We start from the raw sequence: 27,024 nt of genomic DNA, 5'->3' as shown, positions 1-27,024 counted from the left end.
GATTCAGCTGCAAAACATGCCAGTTGATACAGGTAGGGTAGCCTGGATGGACAACTATTTACTGGGGAGGTCTACATCACGCTTTCTTCCTCTGCCCTAATTGTTCCCTTATTTCAAATTCATACTCATATTCCTCCTATTTCATGGTCATGATAGCAATTTGCCATGAGCTTGGAAGCTCAGCAAAGTTAGGAAGCATTTTATAAACAAATCAAGGTTATAAACAAAACGAGGTGAGTTTTCCCAGAACTAAGAAAACACAAAATATGCAAGACTTTCCCTTTGTTCTGATAAACTAGGAGAAGTAAGGGTATCTATGCCTTGTTATATTTTGTGCTAGCACTATACTTAATGAATGAATACATTCTTTTTGCTGCCACCATATTCTCTGCTTACAAGACAATATCTGGACCAATGTTTTCATGCAGCTATCTGGACTCATGGGGTCAAAAACTGCTCTGAGTTGTGCCTGTTCCTCCCTGAGCTCTGAATAGAGGAGAATTTGACACGTGGTCTTGGCTGTCTTACTGTATGTTAACTTGTTGCAAGGCACTGGATGATGACATTTTTTGAAATGGGATAGTCTCAAAAACAACTGAACCCTCATCATTTAGTGCAAGTAAATGAATGCATTCTAATATAAGCCTTTGATATTGTGTGTGATGCAATGGCACAAATAGACTAGTATGTCATGAATACTGTAATAAGAAATCACTTTTGTATGAAATGGCTTAGTATTCTGAACATCAAGTTTGAAATGCTTACATTTCCTTAAGTCTCAGGTTCACATTTATGTTGGGTAATTTATGCTTTCCCATATCAGAGGGTACATAAAATGAGTTCCAAGGAGGTTGCTGTATGCAAATCATTTAGATGAGACCATAAGACTGGAGGTCCTCTGTGGTCTGAATAGAAATGAGACCTCATGGCATTTTTCATAAGAAGGAGGGCTTATTCAAGTGTTCTTGGACAAGATTTCCTTTCCTCGGTGCTGTTGTGCGGCATTCTGGGCATTAGTTGCCTAAATGGTGCCCTTTCATGCCACAGATAGAATGGCTTTATCCACTACTAAAAGATTTTTGATGTTGCCTAGTATTTGTAAAGTGCCTTGTGGTCTTTAGGGATCTAAAACATTATACATACATAAGATATTACTACAATATGGATCCAGTTCAGCAACTCCTGTTCACAATGAGTAGCAGTTGCCTATGTGAATAAATCCACTGAAGTCAGTTGGGCTACTAGGTTAAGTAAATACTACTGATCATGAGTAAAGGTTGCAGAATCAGGTTCTAAATTTACAATAGGGAGCATCAGCAACTGCCTGCCATCTTGGTAATGTTAATTTTTCTGTTCTGTAGCCAGAAACCAAAAGTTTCCAAAGAGAAACCTTTCCTGTTTGTTTTGTTGTTGTCAAAGTTGGGCAGAATACAAGTTATATAGTAACAATTTATAAATGTCTAAAGAGATGTTTTTAAAAGAACCAGGTGCAAATATACTAATCCTCACTCCAGCACTGTGGTGCTCCAGCACTCTAACCCTATACTTTAGTCACTACTGACAGGTAGAGGGCAAATTTGCATAATGAACTGTTTAAATATTCAGTTTTATCAAGGCTTCAAGGCATTATTTGTCCTCAGCATCTTCAATAGCTAGTGACCCTATCTAAATCAACATCATTTGTCAAATCAAATTAGGCTTGTTGTTAATTTCAGACAGTGATGTTCATCTTTTTGATGCTTTCAAACAACTCTGAGGTAAATCCCTGTGACATAATGCTACTTAGATATGCTAAATGAGTCACTTGTTCAATGCTGCAATTGTCAGAAAAATATGAAACTTAGCTCTAAGGTAAATATTGTTGGGTCACTTGAAATGTATGCAAATTTGACATTTCCTTACTGATTAGCATATCTACACATCAAAGTTTTCTATATATCACTTCAGATATTTTTGATTTAGGAGAGGTAAGGTCAGTGGCACTTGGCATACTCTTTACTTTATATCAGACAAGATAAGAAACTAAAGCCTGCTTGCTTTCTAGCCTGAAACTTTCTAGCTGAAATCTTACTTTGTCTAAACTGAGAAATGTTTTTGCAAAGGGCTAGAAGAGGGGACGGAAGATACCAGAGATGATGATCCTTAAATACAAAGCTAGTAAAGGAACATAAATTGCCTCTCTACTTGTGAATCCCCAAAAGGAATGTTGAAAAACAGCAAATTGTGCATCCTGGCTCAAAAAACCCTATAAAGGTTCCCTCAATCTATAATATACAATTTTCTAAATGACAGCAAATATATATTCATATATACTTCAATACCGGTTCAGAGATATGATGCATTTGAAGTGAATCTTAACTACTTATTAAAGAACAGAAGTTAGATGCATTTGTTTCCATTAAAAATTGCATATTAATGACCATTTGTATCTTCCTTGGATTTAGTGGGAATTTTGCAAAATCTGCTGTCCAAAAATCTGTTACGATTTGATGGAGCAAAACATTTACTCTTCTGAGTAATTTTACTTAGAGTTGTTCCACAGATACCAATGTGATTAGTCACATGAGTAAAGTCATTCACGTGATTTGCAGAATCAGGCCCTTAGGGACCATCTTTAACTTGGTAGGAGGGTGTAGGTCTCCAGAAACTCTGTGGATTGTTTTATCCTAATAGTCCCTTGCTTCCTCTTTATGGCAGTGATAAATATTTCTCCTTTGGAATAGTTATAGGTTGCCATGTAAACATTCACAGAAAGGACTATTTTACTCAACAGTTCGTACTACTTTAGAATTCTGTCCCAATAGCTGAACAGATCTACATCAATACAGGTGATGACATGAGCAGCAAACATGAGTGCTAAAAATCCTGATGAACATCTTGATAAGAATTAAACACAGCACACGCTCACGGTAACTGATTTTATTTTGTTGCAGTGCAATAACTCAGTCGTGCAGATCTTTCTTTCAAAAATAGCAAAAGCGCCCTCATATGCAGCATGTTCTCCACGCCAGCGAGATTTTGTTTAAAAATATAACAAATATTTTTTGAATTATTGGAGCAGAAAGAAGTGTCAGACAGCACTAACATATGTTTATTTTTCTGTTCCCTCGTATCACTGAAACATGGCCACCCAGCCTTCCCTCTCCCTTTACATCTTTTATATATATTTTTACTCTTTCACTGAGACCTCTCACGCTAAATTCTAGAAATAACTGAATGGATGACTTATTAGACTCCAGAAAATAAGGAATGGAAATGCTGATGGACCTATTATTACTGCAGGGCACATCACACCATCAACTACTAAAATGTTATAGTGGTGCTATGATAAATCAATAATGGTTTTTATCTTCTAAGTAAAAGATATTTTAATCTCCCCTCCATGTCCATTTTGATGGCATGGTGTAAAACTAGGAAACTGAGCACATATTCTTAAGGCAAGATTTAAAAACTCCTTTGTACAAGATTCACATTTGCAAGCTGCCCATGCTTCCCATATTGGCAATGATTTTGACAAATGTAAAAAAGTCACTAATATTTTGACACTTTCACTGCCCAACTATGATACCAGCTGGCTGTGAATTCAGTTATTCATTGTTCTGCTGTATTTTAAAGACTGGTCCAGAGCCAATGTACTGGACCAGCTCCATTCATTCATTTTCAAGATTGAAGTTTCAGCTAACTGTTATGGCCATTTTTCAAATAGATCTGGAAACCTCTTCCAATTTAACAGGATCATACAAATTAAAAGAGGTCATGTGTGCATTCAGATTTAAAGCTATTTTCTCCAAGGGAAATATATTTTTATTCAATGTAGAAATAGCTATTCTTCGCATGACTTAGGAACACAGAGCTCCTTTTTGTGCCCTCTTTTTTTTTTTTTTTTTTTTCTTCCTGGTCTGACCAACACATTCTGCACAATAAAACAAGCAAAGAAAAGGTATGGTTTCTGTTGATTAGATGCATATAAAATAAAACTAATGTAGATTTTTTTTTCTCCTTAGCTTCTAAACAGAAAAATCACCTGTCATGTGCTCAGTACAGCCCTTATTCACACTCATTCAATGGTTACTTTTAAAGAAACTAAACACAAACGTACACATTTGGCTCCAGGAAAACAAAGAGAACTTTAAAACAGACTTAGGTGGAACTCCCATCAGTCCTTAGTGCAGCTGCAGTACTTATCAGAACTACAGGATGTTCTTTTCTGCTTGAAAATCTTGGAGAGGGGCAAAGGTTCAAATTTAACAGTCCCTTTTGCAAACACCCCTTTTAAAAAATAAAATAAAAATGTGCTTACTTAGTAAGTCTTCTTTATTGTGCCTGCTAACGTTTTGCAATATTTTCCAAAGCCAGTAACCATATTCATCCCTCTGGCTTGTAACTCACTGATTAAAAAGCAGATTGCCAGCAGTCATCTGCTATTGTCTGGCTTCTTAAATTCTGTTTCTGGTTTAATTTACTTGATTTTCCCATACACTATTCATGAGTTCTATAATATTCCAAACTTTAATTTCAGCAGATTAATTCTTTCTAATTATTCAGCATATGAATCTGCACATGAGAATTCTACTGTATACACCATCCTGAGGCACAGAATGCAATGTCGAATCGTTTTCTGATTTCAAGTGGAAAACAAACTAATTATGTGGAAATATGATAATATATTGTGCTGCAGGGACCAGCCCTTTGTCTGTTTAGAAATGTTTACTTACGATCGGCTCCCTGTGTTATTTCTTCCAGGAGAAGCTGCCCTTTCTTAATGCATAAACATTATTGACTGGTCCATGATTCTTTACTTCAAGTAAAGTCAATTTACATAATTTTATATTACTTCCGTCTGGTGAAAACAAACAAGACATCCTAGGAAAGTAATAATTGAGCTAGCTGTACCAATCATGTGGAAAGATAAAATGCATAAGGCCTTGAAAATGGGGGACCACTTATTTTTCTATTATTTCTCTTGGCTTTCCTTTACTGTCATGCAATTTTACTCCCTTTCTATTTGATCTGATGAGTATCGGCATCCAGTGCCTCATCATGGTGTGATACACACCAGCCATCAAAAATAAACTAGGTCTTATCTATCACACAGTTACTCTGGTTTTTTGACAGTGTAACTCAAGTGAAGGCAATGGATTTACAATGGTGTAACAAAGTGGCAAATCAGGGCTCTTGGGTCCGTTCTCAACTGGTGTAAAATTGGTGTAGTACCAGTGGTGTCAATGGAGCTATGTGACTTCTACCAGATGAGGACCAGGCTGTTTAAATGTTATGGATTTTCTGTCTCACAAAAAATTGATTTTTTTTTTTTTCATCCTGAATTGGGACAAAGCCAAAATTAAAAAAAATGTGCATGAAACAAAGTTCTGGAAAAAAGGTGAAAAAAGCACAGCTATTAGGTGACTTCTAAGGAGATGGTCTGGGGAGTGAGAACGGCAGGGACTAGAGTAGCTCTTGAAGGAGTCCCTGGGTCAGGGCACTAGCTGAGAGGAGTAAGGGAAAGGCCTCTGGGAACTACAGCCCATGTTGGGCAGAGGAGCTACTTTATTTTGGTATTTTGACTAAATTTTCTGTTTAACCAATAATTTTTGCCCTGAGGCAAGGGCTAGAAACACTCTGGTGTGGCATGAATCCTCTGGTGTGGCTGGTGAGCTAGGCTGCTGCATACACAGACCATTTGTGAAGTAAGTTACTTATTCAGTGAGAGTTGTGGTAGGCACAGGGACAGAATCTGGCCCACATGTGGGCTCCTTCACCAACCCTCTCTTCCTAGCATTCTGCCATTCACACTGATTTTCTGGGCCACACGCTCAAATTAAACTTTTGCTCTGTGCCTGCAGTAACCTTCCCCTACAGTGCTGCACTCTGCTTTGCCCTGCCCAGTTCCGATTCTTCCTGAATTTTCCCTGTACTCTGTTTTTGAAATACACTGGTTAGCAGTGTTCCTCCAGTGACTAGCACTGGGGACTATAACACCTTGCTACTTATTCAAGCCCAGTATTCTGGTGCTGAATGTGTCAGGTTGAACCGATAGTCAATCATAGCATATGTGTGTATGACCATGGTTCATTGCGCACTGGCTAATATAGGGCATGGCCTTTAAAAGAACTGATTCCTCCCTACTACTGGAGTAAAGGAGGAGAGTCCAGTATCTATAGACCACCATTCAAGGGACCATAAGCAAAGACCTGGGAATCTTAAAAGGTGGTACAGTTAAAGATAGGCATCCTCCGGAAGTGAGGTTAATAACGTTTATTTTATATTCTAAATTTGGGTTTTTTTATATGAACCAGACATTTACCATTTAGTTAGCAAAGCTGTTGGATTATCTGAGTTGTGTAAAGGTGAATGTTTTCATGCTCAAAGTGGTCAGTATATGAGGAAGAGATGGGAATTTATTGAGGCAGGCATCCATTGTTTTCTTAAAGTTTAAAATTGCACTGTAGCCCATCCTTTTGCTCAGAAATAAGGTCTGCACTAAAACTTGCTTACAAGGCTGTTTCAGTGCCTCTCTCTGAGGCTCTTAATGCTTTTTAAATAATCAAAGTTTAAATATCATTTGAACTCAGCTGACTGTTTTGTCTCTGCTGCACCAGTACTGAGCATGTTGGAAAAGCAACAAAAGAAAATACAGAAAAAAGAGAGCTGCTTTTCTGATCCCTAGACACTCTTTTCTTTCTGCTATGGCCTGCAGCCATACTTCTCACTGTAGGCTGTGATCTCATCTGATCTTGAACTAAGCTGTGTCAGATCAGACCAGTACTTGATACAGCCCTGAAAAGCCCAGGTGTTGTAGGAAGGGGAGTTGTGACTAAAGGCAGCACTCTTTGCTCTCAGTCAGCACAGAACCAGTGTGCTGAGTTTGGTGTTTGGGAGCAATGTGCGGATGGCAGTGCTGTCATTCAGAAGGGACTGTAAAATCGACATCCTCATTGGAGTTACGAGAAATTCGCAAAGATGGTTCTGCTGGCAAAGGAAGACGAACCCATTTTGGGGAATGAACATAGATTTATGTCAGACAACTTAAAAAAAAAATCTCATTCAGCATATTTTATTATTTAATATTAATATTATTAATTAATTAATAATAATTAAATAATATTAATGTTGTAGTAATACATAGAGGCCCCAATCAGGATAGAGGCTGGCAGATACCCCTTGTGCTAAGCATGTACAAACACATACAAAAGTACAATCCTTGTCCTAAAGCGTATAGAATCTACAAAGTCAAATGAAGGAGAGAGGGAGTCTGTCAAATCATATGTAAAAAATTAGATGTACAGTTGTCATTCTAAAAAATTACACACAGATAAATTAGGTTCCAATCATTTCCATCTGCTCCATCTGTGGTTCCCATTGCCATAACATCTGAGCACCGTGCATCTTAAATGCATTGATTCTCTCAACATCCCTGTGGGGTAGGGAAGTGCTATTATCCCCATGTTACAGATGGGAAATTGAGGCACAAAAAGATTAAGTGATGTACCTAAATTCATACAAGAAGTTTGTGGTAGAGCAGGCACTTGAACCCATATCTCCCAAGTTCTAGGCTAACACTCTAACCACAGGACCATCCTCCTCCTCCCACACGATACTTATAATCTTCCCTCAGTCTAGCCATCATACACTGACTGATTTCCTTAGGCATGTTTTCACTGGGAAACAGCCATTTAATCATTTTTGCAGAAATCCAAAATGATGATTGTCAGTGAATGACAGTACATAAAATGGAAAAAAAATCACACAGAAATATGCAAGGAAATGTCAATATTCCCCCCCTCCTCCCCGTGTAGTTTCACTAAGATAAAGTATTCTTACAGTGGGGGTAACCAGAGGGTGCTGTTTCATGTAATTATTTTTCTTAACATACAAGCACTGTTCAGTCTTTGGAGAAATGCTGCACTGTTGTTAGTGTCACGATATTTACTTTTTGAGGAAGCTGTTGCAAATAGCAGGAAAGTTTGCTCTCTGCCTTAAATTGTTTCCTGGGGTCCAGTCATTCATGTTCTGGCTGAGTTTCCTGAAAGAGGAGATTGCCAGTGTAACCCAGATGTATTAATCTGCAGCATTTGATTTTTTTTTTCCACTCAGGGAAAGGGAGAGAAGCAATAGGGAAGAGACATGGATTTTAGTTAGAATAATGTGTGTCTGTACCTATGTAGAGCTGGGCAGCGCATCTCCACTAAAAAGGCCTAGAAACATCCAGAAGTACGGTATGTCAGTTACTGGACAAGCTCAACAGCTGTTTTTGAAGCTCCATAGGAAGTTTTCATTTAGAGCAAGCAAGTTTTGAAAGTCCTATACAAAGTCACCATTTCAGAGCTGAGCCAATCAGAGCTTGGGGGTGTGGGAGGTGAATTGGAGTTAAAGACAGCTGTGTAGACTCAGCAGCTGATGGACACAGGACCAAGAGATGTGGGGGCTGGATTCCAGAGTAAGTACAATTCCAGCTTCATGTACGAAGGCAGCCCTCCATTAGGATAATGTTTGGTCCATCGTGGTGTGTTTTATGAACCTAGAGGGAGAGCTGGGAGGAGAGCATTTGTGACTCCTAGACACTACAGAATATGTGGAATTTATATTGTGCTATTAGCTAACTACTTTAAACTGGGATTTTGTCCCAGTTAAAGAGAGAATGGGGCAGAACTCAGGGAGGTGAGGGTTCGTAAAGTCTGACCAGTGTTTACTAGGAATACATAGTGCCCTAAAGAGCGGGAGCCTTTGATAAATCCAGGGAATGGATATTTTATACGTTCCCAATACCTGTGCCATTTTAGATACCAGAAACAGATTTCTTGTCAAACCGGCAACTGAGGAGACCAGCCTTCTCTTAACCCAGGGGCTGGAATGCTGCTAGCAGTCAGGCCCCCCAGGCTCTGAAGTGTTTGGAAACAAAGAGAGAGGCTGCCATTCTTCTCAAACTCCGAATGAGACACAGGTGTGTCACACAGTATGTATTGTGGCCACATGGTAGAGCCTGAGAAATCCCTTCCAGAAGATGAAAGGGGAATGAGTGTACTAAACTGTAGAAGTGTAAATGTTCTGTTGGACTCCTGCCTTTAAATATATGTAACAGCAACCAAGTGGGGAAGTTACATGTAATAAGACCCCAGTAGACTTACTAGCTAATAGCTTTTGTTTTAAAACTACTCATAAGTATTCCAAATACTATTTACAATGGCTGTGTGTTAAATGTTAAAAAGCTGACTGGAGACCATTGTTCACAGCTAGATTCAGGATTTTACATAAAATAGTTTTGAGATTTAACAGTTTTTGATAAGACAGAACTCTGTCCTGTGCTTCAGAAAAGAGTTAAGCTGACATGCAGGAAAAAGGGGAGTGTAATAGAGTATCAGCACACTCCTCCCCATTATACTTGTATGCTGTTTGACCATCTCTGCTCAAGGACTGGTGAATATAGTTTAAGTAAAACAAATTCCACTGAGAAATATCCAAACTCTAAATCACTAATTTTATTTCTTTCCCCTTCCAACAGGAAAACAGCCTACAAAACCCTGTAATTGGATACTGCGTGGCAGGGAGTTGATGGTATTCTTAGTTCACATCCAGAATTGTTATGTGGTGGTGGTGCATGACAACAAGTTGCTGACAATGAGCGGTACGTGAAGCAGTACCTATATAGTGTATGACGTGCTGTGGTATCCCTGTGGGTGGAAGGTACTATAACAAGAATGAATGAAGCCAGTGTAGAGTTCAGATGATTGCATTACATGAACTGAAAGGTCAATGGCTATAAAGTCACTCACTAGTTTGCTTGTAGGTTTGACTTCTCCAGGACTCTTACTTCCAAGTGGAATCTTTTCTTTCCCCACAGATGCGCCTGCCCAAAAAAACACTCCTTCATTTACCTAACATAGCGTGGTTCTGAGGTCTTCTCCACCCCTGTAAACTTGAGCTGATTTCAGATGGGTCCTGGGATTTTGTGTATGTTTGCACAGCCCTAGTGTCATACAATTACAAGTTAATATTGTTACTGTTCTCTCATGAAATGCCACAAATAGAAGAGTGATGGGCATGCTCATATTTACCACAGAGGGCTCCAGTGATGTTTCTGCAGTATGTTAGCTGTTGCTGTCTAGCATGGGATTTCACTGTAAAGAGGCTTGTGATGGTTAATATTGTAGCAGTGCATACTGAAAGACTGTTAACAATGCAGAGACTGATCCAAACCACATTGAAGTCAGTGGAAAGAATCTCATTATCTTTAGTAGGCTTTGGATCAGGCCCAGAGTCACAAACCGCATTTTACAGTCATTTGTTAATAGTTTTGCAGTGGGGAGATGGGGGAAACCATCCACCATACAGCCAGCCATAGCTAAAGTGAGTAGGGAAGAAAGGAGAGGAGCAGAACTATGTTATCTATGTGCTAAAGGGATTAAAAATGAAAAATACATTTAACAGGTGAGCAAAAATATACTACTAGTGGCTGGGGGAGAGGCCTGGAAATGTATTTTAATAGGTACCAAACAAAGACAGGCACAAAGCCGGTCAGTTATCAGAACAGCAAAATGAGGTACAGTTTTGGCTGTACCCAAGATTTGGGCTTTTTTTGCCTTTGAACAAATATTCTAGTTTAAAAGGGGATTCGAGAAGGAAGAAGTGAGTGCTGTGTGTATAATGCTTATAATGTATGTGTGTTTTGAAATGGTAACAAATCAGCTGTTTGTAACTTGTGACTGACAAACACAGAAATGTGAAATAATAAGAAATCATGTGTATTGATAAAGCATCCATTACCTTAAAACACCCATGAACAAGGGTTTCTGGGCAGACACTACAGTCTGTTTTAAAGCATCCATATAATATTAGCAAGGGTGACATGACAACATAGTGTTCTCTTCTTTCCCTGAAGTATATAAACCCTTTTAACTTTAATGGAAGCTCTCACGGATGACAGAACGGAGAGATCTCTAAGAGAACAGAGGCAGATCTCTAGTGGGAAGGTGGTGAGATAGGCCTTGATGCTGTGTTTTGTGGATGGACTCTTACACCTGCACAGAATCCCAGTGAAGTTGGGGGTTCTGCATGGTCACAAGAATCTACTTGCTTGGATCAGATTTCAGGATTGGGGACTTAAGAGGTGTGGTGTTGCTAGATTCAGTATTGCATGCTGGAAGTTGTAGTCTTTTGCATTTAGAAAAACGAATAGGAAGCAGGAAGTGGAACTAGATGTGGGATCAGTAGAGCCGCATGATCATTGTCTTGATAAAATACCTTGCCAGATTTTACTCTTTGGGTATCGGCTTCCACTATTCCACAAAGTGGTGATGAGGATGATTCTCCTGCATTTGAATCCACCTGCACCCTTTCATCAAAGCCCAGGTGAGCCCTCAATTGCTTTTAATGTTTGGATTAGAGTGTTTGAGAACAATGTCCTTGCAATTAAGAACAGAGAACTTTCTGAACCAAGAAAACGTGTTCTGCTGATTCACTGCCTTGGAGCATATATTCTACACTCTTCCCCTTCTGGATGATAAATATGATAGTGTAATATCTGCATTAAATAATTTTGTGCCTAAAGTAAATGTGGTAGCTAACACTATTAATTCCACCAGTATGACCAGAAGCTAGGGCAGTCAAAAGATCAGAGAATCTTTAAGAGAAAAGATTGTCACGTGATATTGGCAACATGGCAGAAGAAATGATTTGAGATCAGCTTGTGGAGAAACCAATTGTGCCCCGTATTAGATAATCCCAGCTATCTGAATTAGACCTAACATTAAAAAAAGCCATAATCATTGCTAAACACATAGTTAGCTATGGCAGAGGTGGAAAATAGTGAGTCCAGATATAGCAGGTGCGATCAAAGCCGTGGAACCACAGCAGATGTGGACTAGAACAAGGCAGTCAGAACATTACATGGGCAATGCAAATGACAAGTCACAGATCCAGTGACTTCCAAACACACAAGGAAAAGTATGTTACCACTGTGGATCTACACAGCATACTGCAAACTACACATTTTGCTAAGATATGCTGAAACAATCAGCCTAATCAACAAGTAAGTGCACTTATTGTGCCTGATGTTACTGTTTTGAGTGTGGATGGAACAGCTCTAAGTGCATTGCGGATAAAATAACATATACTGTTCATGTTTCTACTACAGCAAGAGGGAAGCCCTAGGCAGTGGAATTAATATTGGATGCTGGCTGAGCAGTTTCTGTGCCACCTGGTTCGATTTACTTGTAATACTTTGGGTGGGTGCCACCTACTGAACCAAGCTTACACCAAGCTTAGTGTAGTACTTGATGAATCACATTCCTGTGCTTGGTTGCTTTCCTGTAACTGTGGCTGTTGATTCATACTGCATACTGGCGGAACTCTGTATTGTGCGTAGAGGTACTTCTATCTTAGACAGAGATTTGTTTGCTGCACTAAACATGCAGGTAGTCAATGGGTTCATTGCTTCTATCTCAACTGGGCACCACTGCAGCACAGACTCCAGTCTCTGTGCTTAATGAGGATAGTACACAGGAGCTGCTTGGCTGTGCATTTGGATTTGTTCACAAAATTAAACTTTGATCTAATATGACACCTGTACAACAGAAGTTGCCCATCTACTGTTCTCAGTCAGGGATTATCACAAGAGCTTAACAAACAAATACCAAATGGTATTATTGAAGAGATTGCATCATCTGAATGGCTCACGGATGGTAGTGATGAAGAAGATGGGAAACATTCATCTTTGCATAGACTTAAGGGAGCCGAATAAAGGCATTGTGACTGGCAGCCAGTCACTCCCACATGCAGAAGACGTGTTCATGGAACTTCATGGTACAAGGATGTTTTCTACCTTTTGATCTATGGAGTACATATCCCCAACTTGTGCTACAGGAGGACAGCAGAGATTTCACAGCATTTATTATGCATTATGGACTATTCCACTTTAAACATGTACCATACAGATTTGCACCAGCACTTCGTGCTTTCCAAAGAATGCCAGTGATACTCAATAACCAGCTTGGAGCCCAGAGTTATTTAGATGATGATATTGTGTTCATGAAGACTCCGGAGGAATACACAAAAACATCTTGACTCCGTACTACACTGCGTCAAAACGACAAGGCTGAAACTGAATTTGGCCAGATGCCAATTGAGATGGCTATAAAAACATGTTACTTGCCAGTTACGTGACAAGATAATGGAGATGCATGTGCTACCTTTACAGCCTGCTCCTCTTCTAGATGCAGAATGGCAAAAACTGGCCATTGATATTATAGGTCCATTTGTCTATGCGACAAGTTCCTCTTGCTATGCTATCACCCGGATCAACTACTTCTGTAAATGGCCGGAAGTGAGTTTACATCACAGGTTACCTCTGTTATGGTGATCAAGGTCTCTTCAACAGTCTTGAGCAAGAGAGGGAACTTGAAAGAATTAGTATCAGACAAAAGACTGGGATATGAAACTTTTCTGGCAGAGAAGAACGTTAGACTTAGAAAATCATCCATGTATGACCCTCAAGCTAATGGAGAAATTGAATGATTCAATAGAAGTTTGAATCTGCAGACTCAATGTTGGAAAGAAAAGCATGGAGGACCTTCATTACAGATTTCTTACAAATCTACAGTGCCAGGGGCCATGCCACAACACAAAAGTCCCCTCATGAATTATTACATGGTAGAGAGATGCATATTAAATTAAATGTTATTGGATTACAGGGACCTACATCTGATCTATCCATGCAGTTGGATATAAGACAAAAAATTCAACAGAAACGGCAAAAATATAAGACACACAAAGATAAATGTTGTGGCCCAAGGAACTAAAATTCGAATGTGGCTTATTTGTAAGAGTACAAAAACCTATAATTTTATGAAAAGGAGAACCCAGATTCACGTCTCCACTGAAAATGGTTGTGAAAAAAGGACCATACACTTATAAACTGTCAGATGGTTGGATATGTAACTCTATTCATCTTGCATCTGCTTACCAAGAGCAAAGCAGAGAGATTTCAGATCATCTAACTGGCCCCAAGGATTTTACTTTGCCACTGACAATACAGGATAACTGACAGGATGTAGGGCCTGACAGACGTGCTGTCAGAACCAGATGGCCACCTGTGTGGACTGGAGACAGAGTTATGTAATTATTAAAGGAAAATGGGACTAGTTCTCGCTCACAACTAGAATTCTAATTATAGTTTCATAATGCTTTTTAGTTATGGTCAGGGGCTGCTGCAGCAGCAACAGCTTCTGGAGCTGCACAATTGTTTTCTTAAAAAAAACCCTTTGTTTTTTACTCTTTTGGTCTTAGCCTTCACTGCTCCTCAAGAAGGCAGTCAGAATGGCTACTAGGTAAAACAAGGAACCATCCCTAGATACAAGCTTCTTTATGTTTTTGATAATGTGGCTGAGTACAGGCTGTTAATCAAATGTTTTCTTCTTTCTGGCAGGAAAAGTAGCTTTTTGTTTTTGTTTTTTTAAATGGACATAAAAGCAACTAATTCTGTGTTTTGTCTATAATTTAAGATTTTTCTGTATCCGATTATTGTCCTTTACAAAACCTGAGTCATGCATCTGCGAGTCATACACATGTCTAGGGATTTATATGGAGCTCATCATCATCGTATCTGAGTACTATATCCTACAGAACTAAAAACAGTTAATCCTTGGTCTGACTTTTCTTTGGACACTTGTTGTGCATTAAAGCAAAATTTATAATACGGAGAGTTGCAAGTATATCTAGGTAGAAAATACACATTCTTTTAAAGAAGGAGATATGAGTAAAAGAAGTCTCCGCACAGCAGTGACATCTATTTACATGGGGCCTACATGCACCTGTTCATTAGGCAATAACAAATGCTTACCATGGTGGTAGCTGCATCACACGGTACATATGCTGCTTCTGACATACATAACACCTCTTTAAGGAAACACATGGCCCCATATGTCACAAGAACTTGTTTACATTCTGCAATATAGTAAGGAAAAATCTGTTTCATAATAAATGTTTTCATACTTTTTGTATGAGGAGAGAATGGGGGTTTTACATCCTGGCAGTCAGTCTTAATATGCTTTTGTATTGTTCTCGTTCAGAGGTGTGTGGTTTTCTGTTAAAAGAACCTGAACTAACCCCCTCAGATCCAAACACCGCCAAACGGTGGGACAGTTTTTGGATCTGAACAATGGGGATTCTGGGCTTAAGTCTGTGGAACAGACAACAGTTTTTAGACTAGGAGGTGAATTTGTGTGGGTGGAAATGAGTGTATTTAATTATTTCAGTTTTTATTGAAGCTCAGCACTTTAACAAAAGATAAATCACATAACATATGAAAGTCATCATATCCTCATGAAAGTCATCATATACTACACTCTCTCCATAACTCCTTTTAATATTGATATTGCCCATCACAATAATAATGTCCTTTGTATCGAAAAGTTTTATATCCTTCAGCCCACCCACTAGCCATGACCTGAAGAGAAAAAGAGATTTACAGTATGTCCACAAGGTTAACATATTCAGGTCCCCTGTGTCATGCTGTAAATGAACTGTTGTTGTAGGGCTACAGGCAACTAGTGATGGGATTTGGTTTAGATAAGTCTCCTCACATACTTTGGAAACTTATAAAACCATTTTAAGGTTTTCTCCCTCTGATCATACTTCTTCCCTTAACAACCAGCTGTCCACCACCGAAACCCTCCAGACCTTATCCCAGAACTTTGAGTCATCCATTCCATCTTGCTGCTAGTGCAGGATTGTGTCCTACAGTAAAACTTCTAGCATTTACATGTCCCAAATAATAGGACTTTCTGCTTCCTTTGGAAGATTATTCCAAAGGCTAATAGGTCTAACTGCTATCTTTATTCAGCCCAAGTTTTCCTTTTCTGGAGTTTATTGCAATGCGATGCTTGGAGTACTCTTGCAGAACTAGCTGAAAGACTGAAAATGAAAAACTCTGTTTTACTCCCCCAGGGGAATTCAGTCGTGTGTCGTCCCCCCCCCCCCCCCCGATATTGATAAAGTGGGAATATTAGAGCGAACTGTGCAAACAGATTTTATTATTTTGATTTAATAAATAGTAACTAATGTATAGATTTCCCCCCCCCCCCACCAGTCCCTCTGCAACAGGTATTGAGAAGAATTCCAGCAGGTCATTTAGTGGAAGAGAAGAACAGGAGAATGAATTTGTTTTTTCAAAATACTCTAGCCTAAAATTGTTAGTTCTATTTTTTGTTACAGAGGTCATCTAATAACAAAATCAATGAAGTTCACAATTGCACTGTAACATGAACTCCATTTAGGGCTATTTCATTACATCATTTGTAATTAAAAAAAAATTAACCAGGGATACTAGGTAGCTAAAGAAGCTGTATCTATTTATGAAGTATTTTGGGCTCTTTGAACCACAGGTGTTATAGAAGTTCAGAATATTATTTTCAATGAATATATAATCGTATAATTGAGTGATCATGGCTGGTGTCAATGTGGGCACTTACTGGTTCCTGTGCCATTTTATCATGCCCCAACCATTAGATAGATATAACACTAAATGGATTCGTAGCTTACGGGGTGAAGATCAAAAGAAGCTTTATTTTTCTCTGTCAAATCAATTCTCATTGCTTAGTATAACTTTCATTGGATGGTGAAGAATGAAGTTGCTATTTTGAAAAATGAGCTTCTGTTGAACTACTGTTGATTATTGAATTCCCTGTATCTGTGTGTGAGACTCCCAACATTAAAAAAAGGTACAATTAGTTCAGAGCACAGCAGCCTGTTAGGAGCAATTCATGCCACTGAGAGACATTACCCAAGACATTAGTCCATTATCTTCACAGGCACCACATTGAATGCTGATTAAATTTCAGTTCTTATCTTTGAAGACCCATGTTACCTGAGGGATTGTCTCATGCTGTGTTATCATGGAGTCCCATGAAAGAAATGCTCCAGGGGAGCAACAGGGCTGCCAACCTCAAGAGTGAAACTCACGGGTGCGGGAGGTGAAGCTTCCTCAGGCCTGGTCTACACTGCCAGCAAAATTCGGCGGCAGTCGATGGGAGTTACGCAAGCTATGCAGTGTAGCTTGTGTAACTCCCATCGACTTCGTAACTTCCCTTTAGCGTGCTGTCTCCAAGGTGTTGCACCGACAGCAAATGTGTTCCCAGCGATGGGTTTGATTAGATTGACTTCTGGATCTATTGAGCATGTCTTCATTACCACTTGATCAAACCAGAAAAATCCATCTGACGGTGGCGAATTTGCTGACATCAGTGTGTACATAGTCTCAGTGCCTAGCCCACAGGCCTGAGACTCACTCCCAGCTAAGATCAGAGCATCTGTGATTCTCAGCACCTACAGAGCAAAAATGCCAACACCCATTCTCTGACCAGTTTGCCTACAGTCTCACCACAAAAATAAGAGCTGGACAAAAAACACACTAAACTGAGTCCCTGATGTCTGGATCCCAGGGAGAAATGTAACATGGCATGTTTAAAACTGTGGAAAACACTTAGGTCCCAGTTCGGAAAAACATAATAAAGACATGTTTAATACTTCTTACCTTTAATGGGATTTAAGCACATGCTTAAAGTTTAAATGTGCTTGAGTGCCTTGCTGAATTGGGGCCTTAGATACTATTATATGCGTTATATAGAAACCTAGCTGAATGGAAATCAATTTTAGGTATTTTCAGGCTTAGTGGCTCTGGCTCTAGGCTTCATTTATGAATAACTCCATGGCCTTTAAAAATATCCATGAAATTCACAAAAATACAACCAATTTTGTCACTGAGATAATTTCCTATTGGCAGAGGGAATTACAGCTAAGGTTCTCTTTCTTATTAATCTTATTTTCTTATTAAAGATTGTTCTTTGCTCCAAAGGAGACATTCTGATTTTTTTTTCTCTCACTCCAAATTCCAAAAACGTTTTCTTTTTAAAGAATGAGCCCCAGGACTGCATTTGCATTTATAAAGAGTGTGTGAGGTGGGGGGGGGGGGGGGGGGAACAGACTTCCTACATCATATTTGGACTTAGGATTCATGGGCAGCTAGCTTTTATTTTAATGTATATTTGACATTAGTGTATTATTCATTACAGCTCCATGAATAGAACTCTTTATATCTTATTTTATTGTGCCCGGGACACATTTTTATTACATAATAGAGTACTGTATCTTGCATGCTTATTAATATCTTCTAAAAGTGGGTGAAGTTTTCACTATCTTCAAGTGTGTAAGGGGGGGGGAAAAGTCTCTTTCCAGGTGCCTTTTAATGTGGTATTTATTGTTACCACATTTTTGGGCTTTTGTCTATTAAATATACTTACTGAAGACGAATGAAATCACTTACGTATTAATTTCCTCTGTGAACTCTCTTAAAGTACTAATGTTCATTTTCTTAAATGTCTTGCTTAGAACAGGGTGCTGACAAGCTTTATGAATGGGAGAATGGCATCATTTAAAAACTAATATAACTTTTAAGTCCCTGTGGAAGACCTGTTCCCAGGCATTTTGAGAGCAGCACACAGTGTTCCATCAGTCTGAAGCCAACCTTTTTTGATTTATGCTTTTTAAATGTAAGAAACAACATGACAAAAACTTAGACAAACTTGGCACCACACTTAAATAATCATTTTTCCTGCAATGTCTGATCAGGCTATTAAAAAAAACCCTAAAAGATGACACAAATTTTATTTTGCTATCATACACTGCGAGTGGTTTCCAAGAAATATTGTTTCATCACTACAGGGAACCAGAACTTGTTAATACCAGAGCCAAGGAAAATTTTTTGAAAATTGTTATTGTAATGTTTACTTAGTGAGATCATATTTTTTTTTTGCCTTGATGAAGCACAGGTGCAAAATCTAAATATACTGGTCCCAGTAGTATAATTTTCTAACCATTTCCTTTCTTTGTAGGCCTAGCAAACTTAGCCTACTATTCATAGGCTACCAAGGACCCTTATAGCCCTCCTTTTCTTCACCCCACCATGGCAAAAAATCCAAAATCTTTCTGGCCTTGTAGAATTTATATTTTGTCTGGTCAATTTTTTTTTTTTTTTTCAAGGTCCATTCAACCTACATGATAGCATCTGCTGGGAGTGGGGAAGCAGACATGCAGAATCCTTGCAAATGTAAATGCCAGGGATGGTTCAGATACCAGATGGTAAGAATGTTTACTCGTAATAGGGCTAGGAGGTTCTTTTGCTTTCATAAGAAGGAAGGCAGCACCCTCTAGCACTGAGCCTTTGCCACCACTATGATGACAGGAACTGCCAAATGTAAATCTGAGTGATAACAGCCTCTGTTGGGGATTCAGACCCACATTTTCCCGCATGGAAGATAAAATCTTTTCTGGTTCTTAATTCAATCACATACCCAACTGGCAATCTTGCATATCAAAATGGGAATCCTGGGAAGCGGCTGGAATATGCAGATCAACAGAAGCTAATTAGCATGTACTCGCAGCCATCCTTAACTGATTGGCAGCGCAGCTGTGGGGACCAAACAAAACGTGCTGAGTTGCATATTTGTAAGGCCACCTGCCACTTGGTGGAATCTAAAATTGTGTAAACTACCACTTCATAATAACTCCGTGACCTTAGTTTTGAAGTAATACTGAATAGACATATTTGGCTAAGTGTATAATTAGTGCTTATTTCACCTGACATGCAGTTCAACAATAGACTGTGCAGCAGTACCTTCTTAATTTGACATGTTGATGTCTTAATTAAGATTGACAACTTGTTAGAGAGTTTCCAATGCAGGCGAGATGTACCCATTAGCACTGACTTCACTCCCAAAATGAAACAATGCACTTTTATGGCTTTATACACATCCCAGCCATTCAAGGTTGAACAAGCGAACATTGAAAGAAAAAGGTCTATTTTCTGTATAGGTTTGGGTAAGTACTTTATTATCTTACACTCAGAATATAAAGGGGATGGGAGGGAGCAAGATAAGAGGGGAAATTGCAGAAAATTATAATATCAAGACGCATGACAAAGTAGAGAAGAAAGGTATATGTAGACAGATGGAATTTCAGCACTGTGGTCTTATTTGGAACACGGTGATGAAATGAAAATTAATGAAGGTTATAACAACAATATACCTTAGGCTGTTTAGATAAGAAAGGTGTGTAGACTGGTTGCCTCCTCCCCCCTTATCTGGGAAACAGGGCTAGTCATGTTTCAGGATGCTCATGCTCCTATAAGCAAAGAAGGTGAGAAAGAGCCAACGTGTGCATGTGATTAGCCAAATTTTTGACTGGTTGTAAATTGGTGCAATTCCATTGGCTTCAATAGGCTGGTTTATACCAACAGAGAATTTGGTCATAAATTCAGAATATCCCAAGGAGGATTGAAAGGGGAGGTGTCATTATATACAGCAATGTCTGGAAGATTATGGAAAGACAACATTTCATTCAGAACTGCTAATCTTAATGAAAATAAATTGACAGTAGTAAAAATTATAATCTATAGTTTACATCATCTGAAACATTCAACAATATGAGGAGGAATAATGGAAGAGGTAGGTTTAAAAGATTTCATAAGACAGTCAGTGCATCGTGAAAAACAGCTGTTTGGAAACAATTCAGCTTCTCTGTACCTCATTATTACTGTATTACAAGATACATTTGGATGTGCACAGGAATCTTAAGATTTTATCTACTGTTGGATCCAGTTCCTCATTTGAGATCATGATGCTATGTTGTGGCATCCCAATCACATCCTTTATCAGGAAGAGAGGAGCGTTTGCATATAAGGAAATGCCAAAAAAAAGATTAAAATATCGTTTGCATCCCTGTTCACTGAAGATAAATTTGGGCAAAAGATGCAAAGAAGTAAATACATATTTTACAGGTAACAGGAAGAAATGATGTTCAGGACAAGCGAAGCCTGTAAGCCCTGATGGGCCAAGATTTTCTAAAGTGATTATTGATGTTGGGTGCCCAATGTGAGACACGTTAATGGTCCTGATTGTCAGAAAGTGCTGGAACCCCCACTTTCTGAAAATGGGGCTCCTTTAAGGTGTCTCACGCTGAGGAACCCATCGCCGGTCACCTCTGACATTCTTGGCCATGGATTATTATCCTAGGATTCTGTAAGAGGCAACAATAAACAAATACACAAAAATAAAATCCACACACAAGAAGTTTTAAAGAAAGATTACTAGCAGATTCTTTGAAATCTCTTGGATCAGAAGTTGAAATACTTCTAATACCTTAAAGAGAAGCTAATGTAACACTCAGGGGTGTAGAACTTGTACATGGCTTGGCTACTCGCACCACCATCATTCATGTGCACTGACCTACATACTGCAACGGCTCTTTCTGACATACTTGCATAACCAGAATACCTGGAATCTGAAATTAACCAGAGGTACCATTAGCGACTGTGCATCTCTACCACTTACATGAAGTGTGAATGGGGAGGGGTACAGTGAACTTACTATTTCTTTTCCAACTCTTATATCTGCTGCTCTTATTGTCTGTGTTGCTGTGAAGGCTGCATCCAATCATACATCAGGCTAGGCTCTCATCAAATCGCATGAACCAAGATGGGGTTGGACTTGGTGAGTAATTTACCAAGGAGCTGCCACAGGAAGTAATGGTTGATAGTTTAATAGGTGGCATGCTTTCTTTGGAGACAGTACTTAACCAGTGTCATAGAGTCAAGGTAGGGTGCTCTGCTAATGGAGACACTAAGTAAACAGAATTCGAATCATAACAACCGGTGGCCATTAATGACCACAGATCTTTCACAACTCTAATTCCAAGAGGCTAAATGCAGTTAGCATATTAATTATGTTCTGTTTATTTAGCTCCCCCATTGCAGTTTCAGCTGGATGCACTATTCTTCATTTCCTAGCTCTAAACCGTTATATACAGCACCTTTGATTGCTGTTTAGCAGACATCATGCTCTCCAACATGGGGATGGAGGGCAGGGGCGAAGTTATTTCTGTGCATTCCATTTAAAAAGGACTTGGGGAATGGAGGTGCCATGAGAGATGCAAAACGACCTGGCCGTATAAACTAACACTGCATCTTCCTTTCTTGTAGTTTTACATTGAACGTTTGACCCTTGAGCTGACAGTTGTTCCTAAGGAACATCACAAGATACTGAGACAGCAGCTTCCCCTCAAGCAGCAGATGCAGCAGCAGGAGCAATCAGATGTACATAAGAATGGCATGCCATGCAGTAACAGTTAGTTGCCTTTCATAATATGCTTGTGATATGTAAATGTACAGGTATTTAAAGGGGAGGGGCATACAAGACATTTCACTGTTGTCAAAATATTGTGCATTTCTGATAATGCACAAGACCAGGCAACACTTTACCAGAAAATACCAAAATACCTTGATGATGTTCATAAATCATAGACTGAATGACCTGAAAGTCTTTTCCTTCTATCTCCCTGCCACTGTAGGAGTCAGACATAGCAGCCACTTGATAATGTTTGTTCTTTGCTGAGCTCTCCTTAATTGTCAGTATCTTTCTGGTAAAGCCATAGGGAGAGAGAATTAACTTCCTGCTCTGTGACTTGAATTGGCTCTTTCTACAGCCATATTGCACTGCAAACTCATGCCTCATAGATCTCATTCAGTAATTGTTTCCCAGGTTCCACCCTCTTACACTGAGTGTTTGTTTGGGTTTGCAGAATATTCTTCCCCAGAACTATCACACTGCATTTTACACTTTGGTTTTTACACTCTGTGCTTTTAGCACCTTCAAGTCCCTTTGCATTATTTCTCTGTGCTGGATGGTGTTTGTATGTCCTCCCAGTAAAGTGGATTTGTGAATTTCATTAGTGTGCTGTTCTGTCCATCCTCTCTCATTAAGATATCATGTCAGACTAGACATAACACCAGTGCCTGCTGTTTTCCATGACCACGTAGGTAAGCATCAACTCTATTTTAAAAAACTAGGAAACTGATGTTCAGACCAATAAGTGACTTCTCTCAGGCCTGGTCTACACTGCCGCACTGGGTTGACATGAGATACGCTAATTATATCTATGCAGCGGGGTGTCTTCATGACATTGCGTTGATGGAAGATGCTCTCCCATTGACGCTGCTTTCTGCCCTTCGGGGAGGTGGACTAATTCAGCCGATGAGAGAGCGCTCTCCCATGCACTGAGCGGGTCTCCACCCGCTCAATCGATACTGCCACATCGATGTCTACCACCGTGGCAGTGTAGATGTGCCCTCAGAGACACTGTGGTTTAGTGGCACCGCAGGCATTGGCTTCACTGTGAAGAGACCTGTGTTCAAGTTGGGTTCTGAACGTACCCTTTAACCTATCTGACTCTGTAAATGGCAGTGCTTACGCAGGTTCACTTCACAAGTAAAGGATCATCATACAGTGCAAAATAGCATGACCAAAGGCCCTACCTGAGACTCAGGCCTCATTGAGTCAAGCACTACAGAGAAACAGGCAGTCCCTGTCTTGGAGTGCTAATAGTCATGGGGCAGAATTTCAAAGCCACAAAGGCAAGTGAGGCACCCAACGTCCATTAAATAGACAAGACAAACAAAGGGTGAGAGAGAGGAAATATAATTTCTTACAGGATCCTCGGGCCAGTCTGCCAGATGGACTGCCTGGGCCCAAGGACTTTCAGGACCCAAAACGCAAGTGCGGCAGGCCATGCAGACTACTGAGGAGTTAGGGAATATTGGGTTCTCTGACTCCTGGGCCAGCTGACTGCTCGGGGGTGTCCGGGGACGTCCAAGTTCTCTGGCTCCCTGGAAACTTGCCAGGCAAGGATGCAGAAACAGGGCTTCAGGGCTGACAGAGAGCCGGGAGCATGGAAGTCCTGAGAGCATCAGCTAACCAGGGCCCCTAGGGCTTCCAGGCTCCCGGCTCACTTTCAGCTACCAGGCAGAATTTCATTTTGAAATCATTGAAACATTTTTGATTTTGCAGAAGTAACTTTTTTTTAGATTTCTGTTCCACTGAGAATTTCAGGTTTTTTTTTTTTTTTTTTTTTTTTTTTTGGCGGCATTCCAAATCAACATGAAAACTATTTTCAAAATCTGAAAATGCTCTGGAAAATGGAAACTCCATTCTCCACCCAGTCCTATTCTTACGTTTGTGATATAATGTGATTTGTGACCAAGCTATGTTCTGTTACATCACGCTGTGTAAATGACAACCTGACACAATGTGTGCTTGTCACTTTGCTTTACGTAGGTAAAGACATTCTGTGTTCTGCCAAGCAGGTAGAAGGGGCAAAGTATTTATTTGGTGAAATTCCAGGACTCAGGACGTTATTGAAAATACAGAATTAACCTTAAGGGCCAATCAATGAATCTGACCCTCTATATTCCTACCATTTTGTGTCCAGTTTTGGGGCCCCACTACAGCAAGGATGTGAAAAAATTGAAGAGAGTTCAAAGGAGGGCAACAAAAGTGATTAGGGAGCTGGAGCACAAGACTTGGAGCACAAGATTTATGAGGAGAGGCTGAGGGAACTAGGCTTGTTTGGTCTGCAGAAGAGAAGAATGAGGGGGGATTTGATAGCTGCCTTTAACTGCCTGAAAGGGGGTTCCAGGGAGGATGGCGCTAGGTTGTTCTCATTGGTAGTAGATGACAGAACTAGGAGCAAAAGTCTCAAGTTGCAGTGGGGGAAGTCTAGGTTGGATATTAGGAAAAACTTTTCACTAGGAGGGTGGGAAAGCGCTGGAATGGGTTACCTAGGGAGGTGGTGGAATCTCCATCTTTAGAGGTTTTTTGAGGTGCAGCCTGACAAAGCCCTGGCTTGGATAATTTAGTTGGGGTTGGTCCTGCTTTGAGCAGGGGGTTGGACTAGATGACCTCCTGAGATCCCTTTCAACCCTAATCTTCTATGATTCTAAGAGTTAAAGACTGAAGGTGATCATAACCAAAGTTTTATTTATTACATGGCTGATTGTGGCTATTTTGTTGAAATTAGTTCCTGTTCTGGTGGATGGCATCACCTCAGCTTCAGGCCTCTCTGATGTAATGACTGGTGAAACCTGTTGCTGAAGAGGTTCTGATAATCTTTGCCCATAAGTGTCTAACAACATGAAAAGGAAGCATCGTTGTTTGAAGTGTTGATGAGTGATTCTGATACAAAGACCTTTATTTGGTATGCTAAATGAACATCCTCAGGTGCTCAACTGGTAGAAAGAACTCTTACTCGGGAACACATCATTCTTGTATTTCAGCAGAGGGCAACAGGACACAGACACAGGACCGGACCTCACATATATTGTGCTGCTGCTGTACTTTCACCAGAACATAGAGTTTGCGGTATTGCCTCTAGCTGTTGAGTCATTCATATTATAATACGGACACCCTGTAAATAGACATGAGTATTTCATTATCTGATGACCACTGGGTCAGTTACAGGTTATTGGGCTAGATGCCTCTTTTATGCAGATCAGACTAGATGGTCACAGTGGATGCTTCTGGCCTTAAAAATCAATGAATCTATAAGACTCTCTACTTCCCACTAATGATGAAAATAGGTCAATTCACAGAGGACTACCTGCTGGATTTTCATTTAATGGCAAACATCCATCCCTTGTAACTAACTGAGATCCCAGGAGTTCATACATGAGGCAGATTATGGGAAACATCTTCATTAGGATTCATTCTGACCTGTGATGAGGTCTTTGATAGTTAAAGTGGTGATTCTGGTTTAAAGTGCTGGGCAGTGTAAATGTAAATGGGAAACCTTTTGTTCTAATGATTTTGCTTCTATTTTTCTACCATGTAAAATAACAAAAAAGACTAATCTTAAAAATGCTCTTAATGACTGTAACCAAAATATTAACAGTAGTAAACAAGAATACATTTGCTCATAACTTGTCATATCAGTGTAATAAATTAAGCCAGGAACACATTAACATTTGACAGCTTAAACAATGCAGGAAAAAATACAAACCTCACAGGGACTACATGAAGCATGTTGGCAGTTTAACAGACATTTTGAGATGTAGATACATATATCAAACTCTCTGAATTTAGTCTTGATAACTCCTTTTCCAGTGTGTGCCAAAACACTGCCATCCAAAGACTAATGAGTTCCAGATTTGTTTATCTTTGGTGGCTCAGGCAGATTCATGAGCCCCCTGAACCCATTTTACAGCAGTCATGTGATTTTTATCAGAGAACAGCACAGACAGAAATTTCTCTCTAAAATAATGAATATAGAGCATATTAAAGGATCTTATAAGAAAGATTTGCCTGGCCATCTAATACAAGGGACCATATCAATCTGTTTTGGAGGACACGTCTGAGTGAATAGCCCTGCACAATTTAATATGATATAAGTTTCACACTTGTTTCTGTTCATGTTCTGATATATGGTAACAAATGTTCAAAGTAAATTTTGTAACCAGAACCATGTGAGTTGATGTGTAGCAGCTCATCCGCTCACGTGGCATGACATGCAAACAACAGATGCATACATATGGATTTCTTTCTTTAACTTTTTGCATTATGTAAACCCCTGGGACAAGTAGAGTGTTTACAAAGACATATTGTGCTCTTGCTCCACATAAGTAAAACTCCCTCCTTTTGTATTTCTTCTTTTGGACCTCTGCAGTTTTGTTTTGCTTTTTAATGTTTTTCTATTATCTATTTTCTATTATGATTTTATAATTGAGTATTTATAATTCTCTGCAAAGTTCTGCTCACTTTTGCTGGGGGCGGGGATTCTATGAATAAATGACACCAAGCTTCATATACTGCATTTTGTATAGATTTTTGCAGTGGATCAAAGTAATGGAGTATAGCAGTTTCCTGTCTGAGATTCTAGTTATTTCTCATAGATTTTAAAGCCAGAAGGGACCATTATGATAGTCTAGTCTGACCTCCTGCACATTGCAGGCCGCAGAACCTCACCCACCCACTACGGTAATAGACCCCATAACCTCTGGCTGAGTTACTGAAGTCCTCAAATCATGATTTAAAGACTTCAAGTTACAGAGAATCCACCATTTACGCTAGTTTAAACCTGCACATGATCTGTGTCCCATGCTGCAGAAAAAGATGAAAACCCCCGAGGGTCTCTGCCAATTTGACCCCAGGA

General features: G+C 39.6%; 1 long non-coding RNA gene across 1 annotated transcript in view; it reads left to right on the top strand.

Moving 5' to 3' along the window:
* Positions 1 to 22,764, top strand: part of LOC137145021 (uncharacterized) — a 29,769-nt gene extending 7,005 nt beyond the window's left edge. The window contains exons 2-4 of the long non-coding RNA XR_010917540.1: positions 9,500 to 9,622; positions 19,030 to 19,128; positions 22,025 to 22,764. This is a non-coding gene — a long non-coding RNA (uncharacterized lncRNA). The remainder of the gene's footprint in view (positions 1 to 9,499; positions 9,623 to 19,029; positions 19,129 to 22,024) is intronic.
* Positions 22,765 to 27,024: the final 4,260 nt, after the last annotated feature.

This window comes from Emydura macquarii, unplaced genomic scaffold (assembly GCF_026122565.2).
Source record: "Emydura macquarii macquarii isolate MOO-44397 ecotype Brisbane River unplaced genomic scaffold, CSIRO-AGI_Emac_v2 contig_3506, whole genome shotgun sequence".
NCBI lineage: Eukaryota > Metazoa > Chordata > Testudines > Chelidae > Emydura > Emydura macquarii.
This window is presented reverse-complemented; position numbering and strand designations above follow the sequence as displayed.